The sequence below is a fragment of the Taudactylus pleione genome, unplaced genomic scaffold (assembly GCF_031769625.1).
Source record: "Taudactylus pleione unplaced genomic scaffold, aTauple2 ptg000070l, whole genome shotgun sequence".
Lineage (NCBI taxonomy): Eukaryota > Metazoa > Chordata > Amphibia > Anura > Myobatrachidae > Taudactylus > Taudactylus pleione.
Window position 1 is genome coordinate 8,576,297 of NW_028284472.1, and position 12,498 is coordinate 8,588,794.

The window sequence follows — 12,498 nt, forward strand, 5'->3', positions numbered from 1 at the left end:
GCCACACGCTTTACAACCACCACAAGGATAAGTTCCTTCCATCAGTGGTTTCCTTTTAGTACTTTAGCCTTCAGATGGGTTCTTAGATCTTAGATTTTGTACATATACAGCAGATAATTCTGTCACTATTTATTTTTATATATTTTTACAATTGATACTTTTTCACCCCAGCACTTCACACTAATTAGGTGTCACTATTAATTTGAATCATATATTGCATTTATTGGTGTATTGTAATACTTATGAGATACTAGTAGTACACATTAGTAATTTTGTTTATTACATTTGAGCAATGTTATGTAAGCTAGATGATTAACCAGAGTCATTGTGTTCTCATTTTTAATGCCATTTAACATACACTAACCTTTACATTTTAGATTAGTATGCCATGGTTATGTTTATGTGTAAGTACACTATGGCATTGGTATATTTCAAACAAGTAATTTATATTACATTTTCTTAATTGATTTAATCACAGATATTGGTGTTAATGATACTGTATATATATGTTATTTCATTATGACAGTAGTCTGAATAAGGGATATTTGGGTACAGTCCAGTTATTTTAAATTTATGTACTGATTCATCTAATAGATTTGAATTCTTAGGGGGTTAATAATAATTATAACTCCCCCCTTTCCTCTTTCTTTCTCCTTCTTCCATTTTTGAATCTCCTATTTATTTTGAATCTCTAACTATTTTTGATATTATAATCTTGTTATCCATTTTTTATTTTATCCACTTTAGTTGAAATTACATTAAATTCTAACATGCTTATTATTTTAAATAATTCTGGTTAAAATGGAGCTATTAACAGCGATTTATGTATATCAGGATAATTTCTATGATATTGAATTATATATATTTGATTTTCCTTGCTTAGGATCAATATACCTACCTATAAGCAGAGGTTAATTGAATCTGTTACATCCACATTGATGAGGTTGTCTCAAGCTAAATTAGATCTAGGCATACTTCACACACCTGATAGATTGCTATCAGACAGATGAGTCCCTGAGTTTTCTACTGGTAGACTGAGCTGACACTCAGAACCTGGGAGAAGATGATTGGTCTCCTCCCCGTTATTATCCGAAGCGCCCGGTGACTCTGCTCTACATCATTCCCCCGTGATCAAGCCACATTGGCGAAATGCGCATCGGCAGCAGCAGTAGCAGCGGCAAGGGCTCCCGTGACTACGCAGCACGGGAGACCCCGACTTCAAGTTTGTGTATATATTAAAATGTTTATACGCTATATAGAGTGTGCGGACCCATCAGGGTTATATAGCTTATTATATTTTCTCGCTAAATGTCCTTTGTATATTGAACATGTTACATCTGTTGCGGTTACTCTGGTTAATGTTTCATTAACAGAGCTGGTTTATTTTCACTGGCAGAGCCGGTTTGTTTTCACTGACAAAGCTATTTTTTGCTGAATATACCAACTGTAATATAATAGCGGGCATAATTTTGGCTTAATGTTATAATATATATAATACATATATAATATATAGTATATAATTTTGGCTTAATGTTATATACTGGGATCTGTTACTGAGAATTACTTTTCTGAAAGAATCCTTGTAACAACATATAAAAATACAGTTGGGCAAGTACATAATATTATGTGTGATACATAAGAATGAGGCAGACTATGTATGGAACATTTTTCAGCCTGGCTCCCTCACTTCCTATCCTCAGATATCTCCACCATCATTATGGGTGATTTCAATATCCCCATTGACAGTCCACAATCTCCTCATGCCTCCAAACTACTCTCTCTAACCTCCTCTCTTGGCCTCTCCCAATGGACAGACTCCTCTACTCATAAGGAGGGCCACTGACTTGATCTTGTATTTACCAGACTATGCTCAGTTTCTGATTTCACTAATGCTCCTTTCCCTCTCTCAGATCACAATCTTATCACCTGCACACTTTCCTCCATTACATCAACCTCAATGTCAGTGAAATCAACCAAACCTCCTAAAACCCGCAGAAATATTAATGTGATTAACTTTCAACAACTATCTACCTCTCTACAACAACAACTCTCACCAATTTCTGCACTCACTTCTCCTGAGATTGCTGCATCACACCTAAACCAGATTCTAGTAAAAGCCCTCGATGATGTAGCTCCAGCTACCCATCACACTCCGCGTAGACTTAGACATCAACCGTGGCATTCTAACTTAACAAGGCATCTACAAAAACTCTCACGTAAAGTAGAACGTCAGTGGTGAAAGTCTCGCACTCCAAGTGACTTCCTCACATATAAGTCTATCTACAACTCTTATCGTACTGCTCTGGACACTGCCAAGCAAATATATTTCCAATCTCTTATCTCTGCTCAAGCCTCTAACCCCAAACGACTTTTTAATACATTTAAACTGCTTCTTACCCCTCCCTCACCCAAGCCACCTGCTACTATCTTGCTTCCTATTTCAAGGACAAGATTGAGAATATCCGAAATGAAATGTTATTCTCTTCCTCAGCTAGTGACCTACTCAATTCCCTACCTGAACCCTCTGGCACATTCTCTTCATTTGACCCCACAAATGAAGATGAAGTATCTACACTCTTCTCATCCTCCTACTCTATTACCTCTCCTCTAGATCCTATACCCTCACAAATTAGTAAAGCTCTGTCTCCTGTGCTCATCCCAACCCTAACTAAAATCTGTAATCTCTCTCTTTCTACTGGCATCTTTCCATCACTGTTCAAGCATGCAGTGATTACTCCCATTCTGAAAAAACAAAATTCTGACCCTAACACTCTCTCTAATTACTGTCCTATCTCCCAGCTCCCATGCCCCTCCAAGCTACTGGAGAGACTTGTCTACACCCGCCTCACACACTTTCCTAACACCCACAACTTATTGGACCCACTTCAGTCTGGCTTCCGTTCCCAGCACTCCACAGAGACAGCACTGACTAAGGTAGTAAATGATTTGGTCACTGCCAAGGCTAAAGGCCATTACTCACTCCTAATTCTTCTAGATCTCTCTGCTGCTTTTGACACTGTTGACCACTCTCTTCTCGTACAAACATTACAATCCCTAGGTCTTAAGGACACAGCTCTTTCTTGGTTCTCTTCCTACCTATCTGATCGCTCTTTTTCTGTTCGTTTTTCTGATTCTGCCTCCACTTCGCTACCTCTATCAATTGGAGTACCGCAAGGCTCTGTCTTAGGGCCTCTGTTATTCTCAATCTATACCACCTCTCTTGGCAAACTAATCCGCTCTTTTGGATTTCAGTACCATCTGTATGCGGATGATACTCAAATCTACCTATCCTCTCCAGATTTATCACCATCTGTATTGGTCTGTGTCACTGAATGTATTTCTGCCATTTCATCTTGGATGTCATCTCGCTACCTGAAACTTAATATTTCTAAAACAGAATTAATTATATTTCCACCGGCCAATAACAGTTACCAATCTGATCTCTTTATCACTGTTGATAACTCAACAATCCACCCCACCCCACAAGCTCGCTGCCTTGGTGTCATCCTTGTCATCTGAACTGTCCTTTGTTCCCCACATTCAATCTGTCTCAAAATCATGTTACATACATCTAAAAAACATATCCAAAATTCGACCATATCTCACACAAGACACTGCAAAAACTCTAATCCATGCACTCATTATTTCCCGCATTGACTATTGCAATAGTCTCCTTACTGGTCTTCCCAAAAACAGGCTATCGCCATTACAATCCATTATGAATGCAGCTGCAAGGCTTATCTTCCTTGCCAAATGTTCGTCTGCTGCCCCGCTCTGTCAGTCCCTCCATTGGTTGCTGGTTTTCTACCGTATTCAATACAAAATACTGTTACTTACACATAAGGCCATTAACCGAATTACACCAACATACATCTCTTCACTCATCTCAAAATATCTCCCAACCCGACCTCTCCGCTCAGCACAAGATCTGCGTCTCTCATCCCCGCGCATTACTTGCTCCCATTTACAGTTACAGAACTTTCTTCGGGCTGCACCCACTCTATGGAATGCCTTACCACACACAATAAGACTTACCTCTACTCTTCAATCCTTCAAGCGTTCCCTGAAAACTCACCTCTTCAGACAAGCTTATCAGATTCCAGAACTGACCACATAACCTTCATAGCTTCCATATCTTATTACATCCCCTCTCACAGTCCAACAGTCCACACATAACCTCACATATTGTCTTTCTTTCACATACTCCTGACATTTTGCCGACATTCCTGTGTGACTGGATCATGCAGCCCACCAAGAAACTCTGCATTCTGGCCGGACCAAACTGCAATATATATAGCACCTATCCTTGTGTATCAATGCCTATTTCCCTATAGATTGTAAGCTTGCAAGCAGGGCCCTCATACCTCTATGTCTGTCAGTTATTACCCTGTTTTGTTCTATCAATGTTTCCAATTGTAAAGCGCAACGGAATATGCTGCGCTATATAAGAAACTGTTAATAAATAAATAAATAATGTATAAAACAGCCATAGGGTTTTATTTATCTTTCCCTTCTGAATTTACTCAGACATCTGTTTTGCTACTTTTTTTCTAAGATATGTTATGTATCAGTTTGTCTTCTGCTATATGTAAAAATTTAGATTTAAACTTAAAACAATAATACGTTATCATTCTGCATCAGATGGTAGGGATATTTATTTCACATTAGAGTTTGGTTCATGCAAGTATGTGTTTCTGAAAGCATAGATGGGTGGTATTGTGCGATATAAAAAATCTGTGCTTAAATGTATGCTGATCCCTGCTTCCTCTCCCTCTATTAACTGCTGACTACCTCAGGATTAGTAATTCTCTCATTGTGGGTCCAATGCTTGATTAGTAAGACCCACAAAAGCAGAAACGAACACCTGAGAAAAATCACTGTTATCCTGTTGTTTCAAAGGGCAACCCGTTAATTATGGTCACTCACTCCTCATAGATGGACTTAGTTCCGGGTGAGGAGTAGCAGAATCAGGAATTAACAGCATCTATACCCTGACCATCCTTGCACTTTATTTTCTTTATATACAGAATAATTTAGGAAATTTATTGAAGTCTAATGATCATTATTTATGAATTTGGAATTTATAATATTTACTGTATAATACTTCGCCATTACCACAAGGCAAGGGGAATCTTTTTTGTACGCTTCTATAACGTTTGTCTATGAATATATATAAAAATCCTTTTGGGATAGCATTTAAGTATACCTTTCAGATACTATAATAGCTATATATTTTAACATGTACATTAATAAGGAATGGTGTATTACAATCACTACTGTCTCTAACCTAGAATTTTCGTGTAAATAAAAAAAAATTTGTCGTTTTTAATATTGTATATTAAAAGTAAATTTTTAAAATCTATATATTTCATAAATTGAGTGCTCACAAAACAGAGTTCTTTTCTATCTTTCTCCCCTTTGATACCTATATACCACAACTCTAGTGATCACCACCGCTACCAAGTAAAATATTTACTATTAGTAAACATATTACAGGAATAGCGGTTTGTTATAATAATTCATATATCTGTGTCTTAATTAATCTATGGTCAGTGCGACGATCTTTCCCTTTTCCATTTTCCTTAAACATATACTATATAAATTCCTGAGGTTTCTCAGTTTCCTAGTATTGTCAGCACGACCACTAATTTTTGACCTGGTATTTTTAAGGTCTGAGATTTAGTTCTTATTAATTATGACGAGTTTTAGTTTGAAAGATGAATTAATTAATAAACAGAGGTCACCGGAGGATCTGGATAATATCTTTTCATCATCAGGTATAGATGACACTACTAACATTAATTGGGAATATGACTTTAATCAATGAATACAACTTTTACAGAAACAACTAAGAGTCAATTGGGACTTTACCTCCCTAGAAAACTATCAGAAACACAAGATTTCCCCTAGGGGATTGAGACCGAAGATCTTTCCTTCCTTTACTCTGTCTACATCAAAATTACAAATAGAATGGGAAGCTTGTCTTTTGAAATGCTCCCAAGACCTCATTACGGTACTAATAAAACATAATCTTTTAGTACTGGAGGAATGTGTCAAGGAAATTGATAATCTAGGTAAAAAACTCTCAACATAGGGACAGGATTTGCAATTTCAGCGAAGTTTTGAAAAAAACAAATAAGATTTGGAGATCTTTGAAACGACTATTATTGAACGTAAAAGGAATAAATTCAATCAAGATAAGAGGGATTATACATCTGGTAGAATTTTCAAATGGGACCAACAAACTAAACCTGTACACTTCAGGCATGAGAATTATAATCCATCTTCATCTGAGGCAGAATTCCCTGGTACAGAAGAGTATACAGAAGGACATGCTGAACCTAGAAACACTTCACCCATGTCCACGGTCTCTGTCACAACTGGGTCTGGGTTAGGAGCCGGTGTGGAGACAGAAGACGTCAGTGGAATGGTTTGCTGGTATTGAAAGGAAGCCGGTTTCAAGGGGGTGCGAATCATGAATGACGAGATGATAAGGAGATCCGGACAGGAACTGAAGAAGCGAAGGTACATCGGACCCGGGCACTGGAGTGGAGAACTATGACCAGAGTCTCGGGGACGGCAGGCCCTCCTGGGGAGCAGGAACAGAGAGCGACACACAGGAACTGGGGACAGCGGAAGGCAAGCTGGAGCTGTACTGCGAAATACAGACAGACTGTGACAACCAGCAGCGGACAGGAGCTCAGGAACTAACACACAGCTCACGCTGTGTACGACGTTGCACTAGCAAGGAAAGAGTGTGCAATGCACCCTTAAGAACCATGGGGTGTGCAGGGATTGGCTGGAGCTCACAGAGCAATGCAGGGATGGGATAGGCTTCCCCCAGGTCACATGTCTGCGTCAAGATGGCGGCGCCCAGCAGCCGCCGGCGAACACAGAGGTCCGCTGCCATCAGCCCGCCAGCACCCGGAACACCTCCAGGAGCCGCTGCAGGAAGGGCCCTGCCAGAGCGCCCGGACAGGTAAGGTGCGAGTGCTCCGTGGCAGCGCAGCCCGGATCGTGACAGTACCCCCTCCTTTAGCAACGGCCTCCGGACGTTTCATAGGCTTCTTAGGGATCTTAGAATGAAAATCGAGGATTAAGCGGGGAGCCTGGACATCTTCAGCTTTTTCCCATGACCTTTCTTCTGGACCGTAACCTTTCCAGTCCAACAAATATTGCAATTGACCGTAACGGAGTCTTGAATCCAAAATTTGTTTAACTTCGAATTCGTCCCCCATCACAGTCTTGACTTTGGGAGTTGGCGGAAGAACCTTGAAGAACCGATTTAGGATTAGCGGTTTCAATAAGGAGATATGGAAGGAGTTTGAAATTCTGAGGTAATGAAGAAGCTTTAACTTGTAGGCCACGGGGTTGATGACCTCGATGATAGAAAAAGGACCGATAAACCGAGGAGCGAATTTCATCGAAGGAAATCGGAGTCGTAAATTTCGGGTAGATAATCACACTTGATCTCCCACCTTCATACTAGGAATGGCCCTTCTTTTAGTATCAGCCTTTAGCTTGTATCGGTGTGACGTTTTTAGAAGGGAGGAGTGAACTTGAGTCCAAATTTTAGAGTAGTCTTGTATAGTGGAGGTCACAGCAGGCACATCGAAGGTTGGTAAGTCAGTAAACTCGGGCACTCGAGGATGGAGGCCATAAACAATCATAAAGGGAGTTTGTCCAGTCGAAGAGTGGTAGGAATTGTTGTGTGCAAATTTTGCCCATGGAAGAGAATCGGACCAATTATCCTGGGAAGACGACATATAGATCCTTAGGAAGGTTTCTAGGTCTTGGTTTACTCTTTCTGTAGATCCATTGGATTGAGGGTGATAGGCAGTAGAAAATTTCAATTTAACTTGGAACGTAGAACATAGGGCCCTCCAGAACTTGGCCACAAATTGAACCCCTCGATCCGAAACGATCTCCGATGGAAGACCATGTGGGTGGAATATGTGATGAATAAAGAGTCTAGCTAACTCAGAGGCGGTCGGTAGCTTGGAGAGTGGGATAAAATGTACCATCTTAGAAAAACGGTCAATCACGACCCAAATGGTGGTAAATCCGTTGGAAGTAGGTAAGTCCGTCACAAAATCCATAGATAAATGAGTCGAGGGTCGAGAAGGAATGGAGAGAGGCAAGAGGGCTCCTGCCGGAGGTAATCTGGATGATTTATGTTGGGCACACGCAGAGCAGGAGGCAATGAATTTGGCAATTTCAGACTTCATGGCGGGCCACCAATAGAAACGACGCAAGAATTCCAGTGTCTTGCAGATTCCAGTATGTCCAGAAAAACGAGACGTGTGTGCCCAAGTGAGGAGTCGTTTACGGAGGGCAGGAGCAACAAAAGTTTTCCCGGGAGGTGGCTGGATATGGATAGTAGCGAAAACCTTGGACTCTAGAACTGGGGTTTCCTTAGGCAGACTGGAGAGAGCTTCGGAGGAGAGCGAACGGGAGAGAGCATCTGCTTTCTGATTCTGGGCTCCAGGACGAAAGGTCAAAATAAAATTAAACCTGGAGAAAAATATTGCCCATCTAGCTAAGCGAGAACTGAGGCACTGGACGTTCTTCAGGTACAGCAGATTCTGATGGTCGATGTAAACCGTGATGGGAAACTGGGCTCCCTCGAGGAGATAACGCCACTCAGAAAAGGCCGCCTTGACTGCCAACAGTTCTTGTTCCCCAATCGGATAATTTCTTTCTGCCGGTAAGAATTTTTTTGAGAAATATCCACAGGGGTGGATTCTGTTATCTTTGAACTTCTGGGACAGTACCACCCCCACCGCTTCGGAAGAGGCGTCTACCTCCAAGAGAAAGGGTCTGGAAATGTCGGGCTGTCTCAGGATGGGTGCAGAGATGAATGCTTGTTTTAGCATTTGAAAGGCTGTCTCCACTTCCGGGGACCACATAGAGGGGCTAGCTCCTTTGCGAGTTAGGGCGGAAATTGGCGCCGCTAGGGTTGAGAATCCTTTAATAAACTTCCTGTAGTAATTTGCGAACCCCAGAAACCTCTGGACTGCTTTCAAGGAATCCGGGCGGGACCAGTCCAGGATGGCCCGTACCTTCTTGGGGTCCATCTCTAACCCAGATCCAGAGATAATATTACCTAGGAAAGGAATAGAAGGAACTTCAAACTCACACTTTTCCAGTTTGCAGTACAAATGATTTTTTCTCAGGCGTGATAGGACCTTCCTCACATGAGAGAGATGTTTAGTAAGAGAGGAGGAGAAGATCAATATATCATCCAGATATACGACAACGGAAACATATAGCAAATCTCTGAATATCTCATTTACATAGTTCTGAAATACAGCGGGGGCATTGCAGAGTCCAAATGGCATCACAAGGTATTCAAAGTGACCGTCTCTGGTGTTAAAGGCGGTTTTCCATTCATCGCCGGCATGGATTCTAATGAGGTTATATGCCCCGCGTAGGTCCAGTTTAGTGAATACTGTAGCTCCTTTGACACGGTCGAACAATTCAGTGATAAGGGGCAGAGGATATCGGTTCTTAATGGTAATATCGTTCAAACCCCGATAATCGATACAGGGTCGAAGACCTCCATCCTTCTTGGATACAAAGAAGAACCCAGCACCAGCGGGAGAAGTTGATGGATGAATAAAGCCCTTCTGGAGATTCTCTTGTATGTAGTCCGACATCGCTTGGGTCTAAGGCAATGATAAGGGATAAATGCGGCCCCCGGGGTGGATTCTTGGCGGGAACCAAATCAATCGGGCAATCCCAGTCCCGATGTGGAGGAAGTTCGTCAGCCCTGGTCTTGCTGAAAATGTCGGAAAAGGTCCGATAATGAAGAGGCACGGACGAATCTCCTGGTATTTTAATTTCTTTAATAGGTTTTATACAAGGGAGGCAAGAGGCAAAGCAGGAGTTTCCCCAAGCCGTGACTTGCATGGAGCTCCAGTCGATACGCGGGTTAAGTTTACATGGATATCCCAGAATTATCCCATGGGAGGCCTTGGTAATCACCAGGAAGCGAATGAGTTCTGTATGAAGGGCCCCCACACGAACTTGAATGGCCTGGGTTTGTAAGGAGACATTCCCGTTGAATATTCGACTACTATCCACGGCTGATAAGGAGATGGCTTGGGTGAGAGGAGTGACAGGGATCTGGAGATCTTGAACCAATTCGGCAGAAATTAAATTTTCAGCGGCTCCTGAATCAAGAAGAGAAAAAATTGTTTGAGGTCCTTGTTTTAAGTCTAATACAAGAGACATAACGGATTCGTTCAAAATTGGAGACAGGGACAAGACTCCTAACCTGGTGTCTCCAGTGCCAGTTAGGAGCGAGGGTTTCCCGGACGCCGGGAACAGGAGGCGACCAGATGTCCGGGCTCACCACAATATAAGCACAAATTCTCATGGTGGAGTTTTTGCCGTTCTTCAATAGAGAGCCGGGTCCGGTTAATTTGCATGGGTTCATCAGCCGGAGCTTCAGACAAAGGTGCCACTGGTGGAATCGTAACTCGGGACCTAAAACGATCTCCCTTGAATCTCTCTGCTTGTCTCTCGCGGTAACGTAGGTCTACTTTATTGCAGAAATCATATCGTTTAGTTTAGCAGGAACCTCCCGGGTGGCAAGGTCGTCTTTTAACCTCTCCGAGAGGCCATTCCAGAAGGCGGAGACTAAGGCTTCCTCATTCCACTTTAGCTCGGATGCCAAGGTTTGGAATTGTATGACATATTGGCTGACTGGTCGGGATCCTTGGCGGAGACGCATAATGTCAGTGGACGCGGAAGTAGTTCTCCCAGGTTCGTCGAATATTCTACGAAAAGAGGTCAGGAAATCGGTGTAGTTGTCCAGTAAGGGATCAGATCTTTCCCAAAGCGGAGATACCCAGTCAAGAGCTGAACCGGACAGCAGAGAGACGATGTAGGCTACCTTTGACTTGGCAGTGGGAAAATTTGATGGTTGGAGCGTAAAATGAACGTCACACTGGTTTAAAAAACCACGGCACATTTTAGGGGTTCCATTAAACTTGCTAGGAGTGGGTAGGTGCAAATGCGATGAGGTAGTAGCAGGAGTAGCGACTGGCAGTGATGGTGGGTTGGTAGCAGCGGGCATGTTCACCGTAACTAGGGAGGCTTGTAAGGAGTCCTGCCTAAGACACATATCTTGCAGGAATTGGGCTAACTGCCGCTGCAAAGCTTCCAGACATTCTAGCCGGTTGGCAATACCCTGTAAAAGGGCCACACTAGGACTCTGTCCACTAGCCGTATCCATACGGCCAGTGCAAACTGTCACGATTGGGTCTGGGTTAGGAGCCGGTGTGGAGACAGAAGACGTCAGTGGAATGGTTTGCTGGTATTGAAAGGAAGCCGGTTTCAAAGGGGTGCGAATCATGAATGACAAGACGATAAGGAGATCCGGACAAGTATTGAGGAAGCGAAGGTACGTCGGACCCGGGCACTGAAGTGGTGAACTAGGACCAGAGTCTCGGGGACGGCAGGCCCTCCTGGGGAGCAGGAACAGAGAGTGACACACAGGAACTGGGGACAGCGGAAGGCAAGCTGGAGCTGTACTGCGAAATACAGACAGACTGTGACAACCTGCAGCGGACAGGAGCTCAGGAACTAACACACAGCTCACGCTGTGTACGATGTTGCACTGGCAAGGAAAGAGTGTGCAATGCACCCTTAAGAACCATGGGGTGTGCAGGGATTGGCTGGAGCTCACAGAGCAATGCAGGGATGGGATAGGCTTCCCCCAGGTCACATGTCTGCGTCAAGATGGCGGCACCCAGCAGCCGCCGGCGAACACAGAGGTCTGCTGCCATCAGCCCCCCAGCGCCCGGATCACCTCCAGGAGCCCCGCAGGAAGGGCCCTGCCAGAGCACCCGGACAGGTAAGGTCCGAGTGCTCCGTGGCAGCACAGCCCGGATCGTGACAGTCTCTTTTTTAGAGAATATGAGGGATACCAGAGGACGGTACCATATAGGAGGGCAACAAGGAAGGGGAGGAAGAAGAGGAAGAGGTTCTCAAAATTGGGATCCCTCATTACCTCCGAGACAATCAACAAGGATCAACAGACGGAGATGAGTAACTCTTTGGCAGAGGAAGAATTGAAGGTAATTACTCTATCAGACAAAATTATTACACCAGAACAACTGTCTCTACTCAAAAAAGGCCTTACCTTTTCTCCCAACATTAGTTTTGAACTTTTTTTATGGGAAAAAGATTTACGGCATCTATACCCTGACCATCCTTGCACTTTATTTTCTTTATATACAGAATAATTTAGGAAATTTATTGAAGTCTAATGATCATTATTTATGAATTTGGAATTTATAATATTTACAGTATAATACTTCGCCATTACCACAAGGCAAGGGGAATCTTTTTTGTACGCTTCTATAATGTTTGTCTATGAATATATATAAAAATCCTTTTGGGATAGCATTTAAATATGTCTTTCAAATGCTATAATAGCTATATATTTTAACGTGTACATTAATAAGGAATGGTGTATTACAATCACTA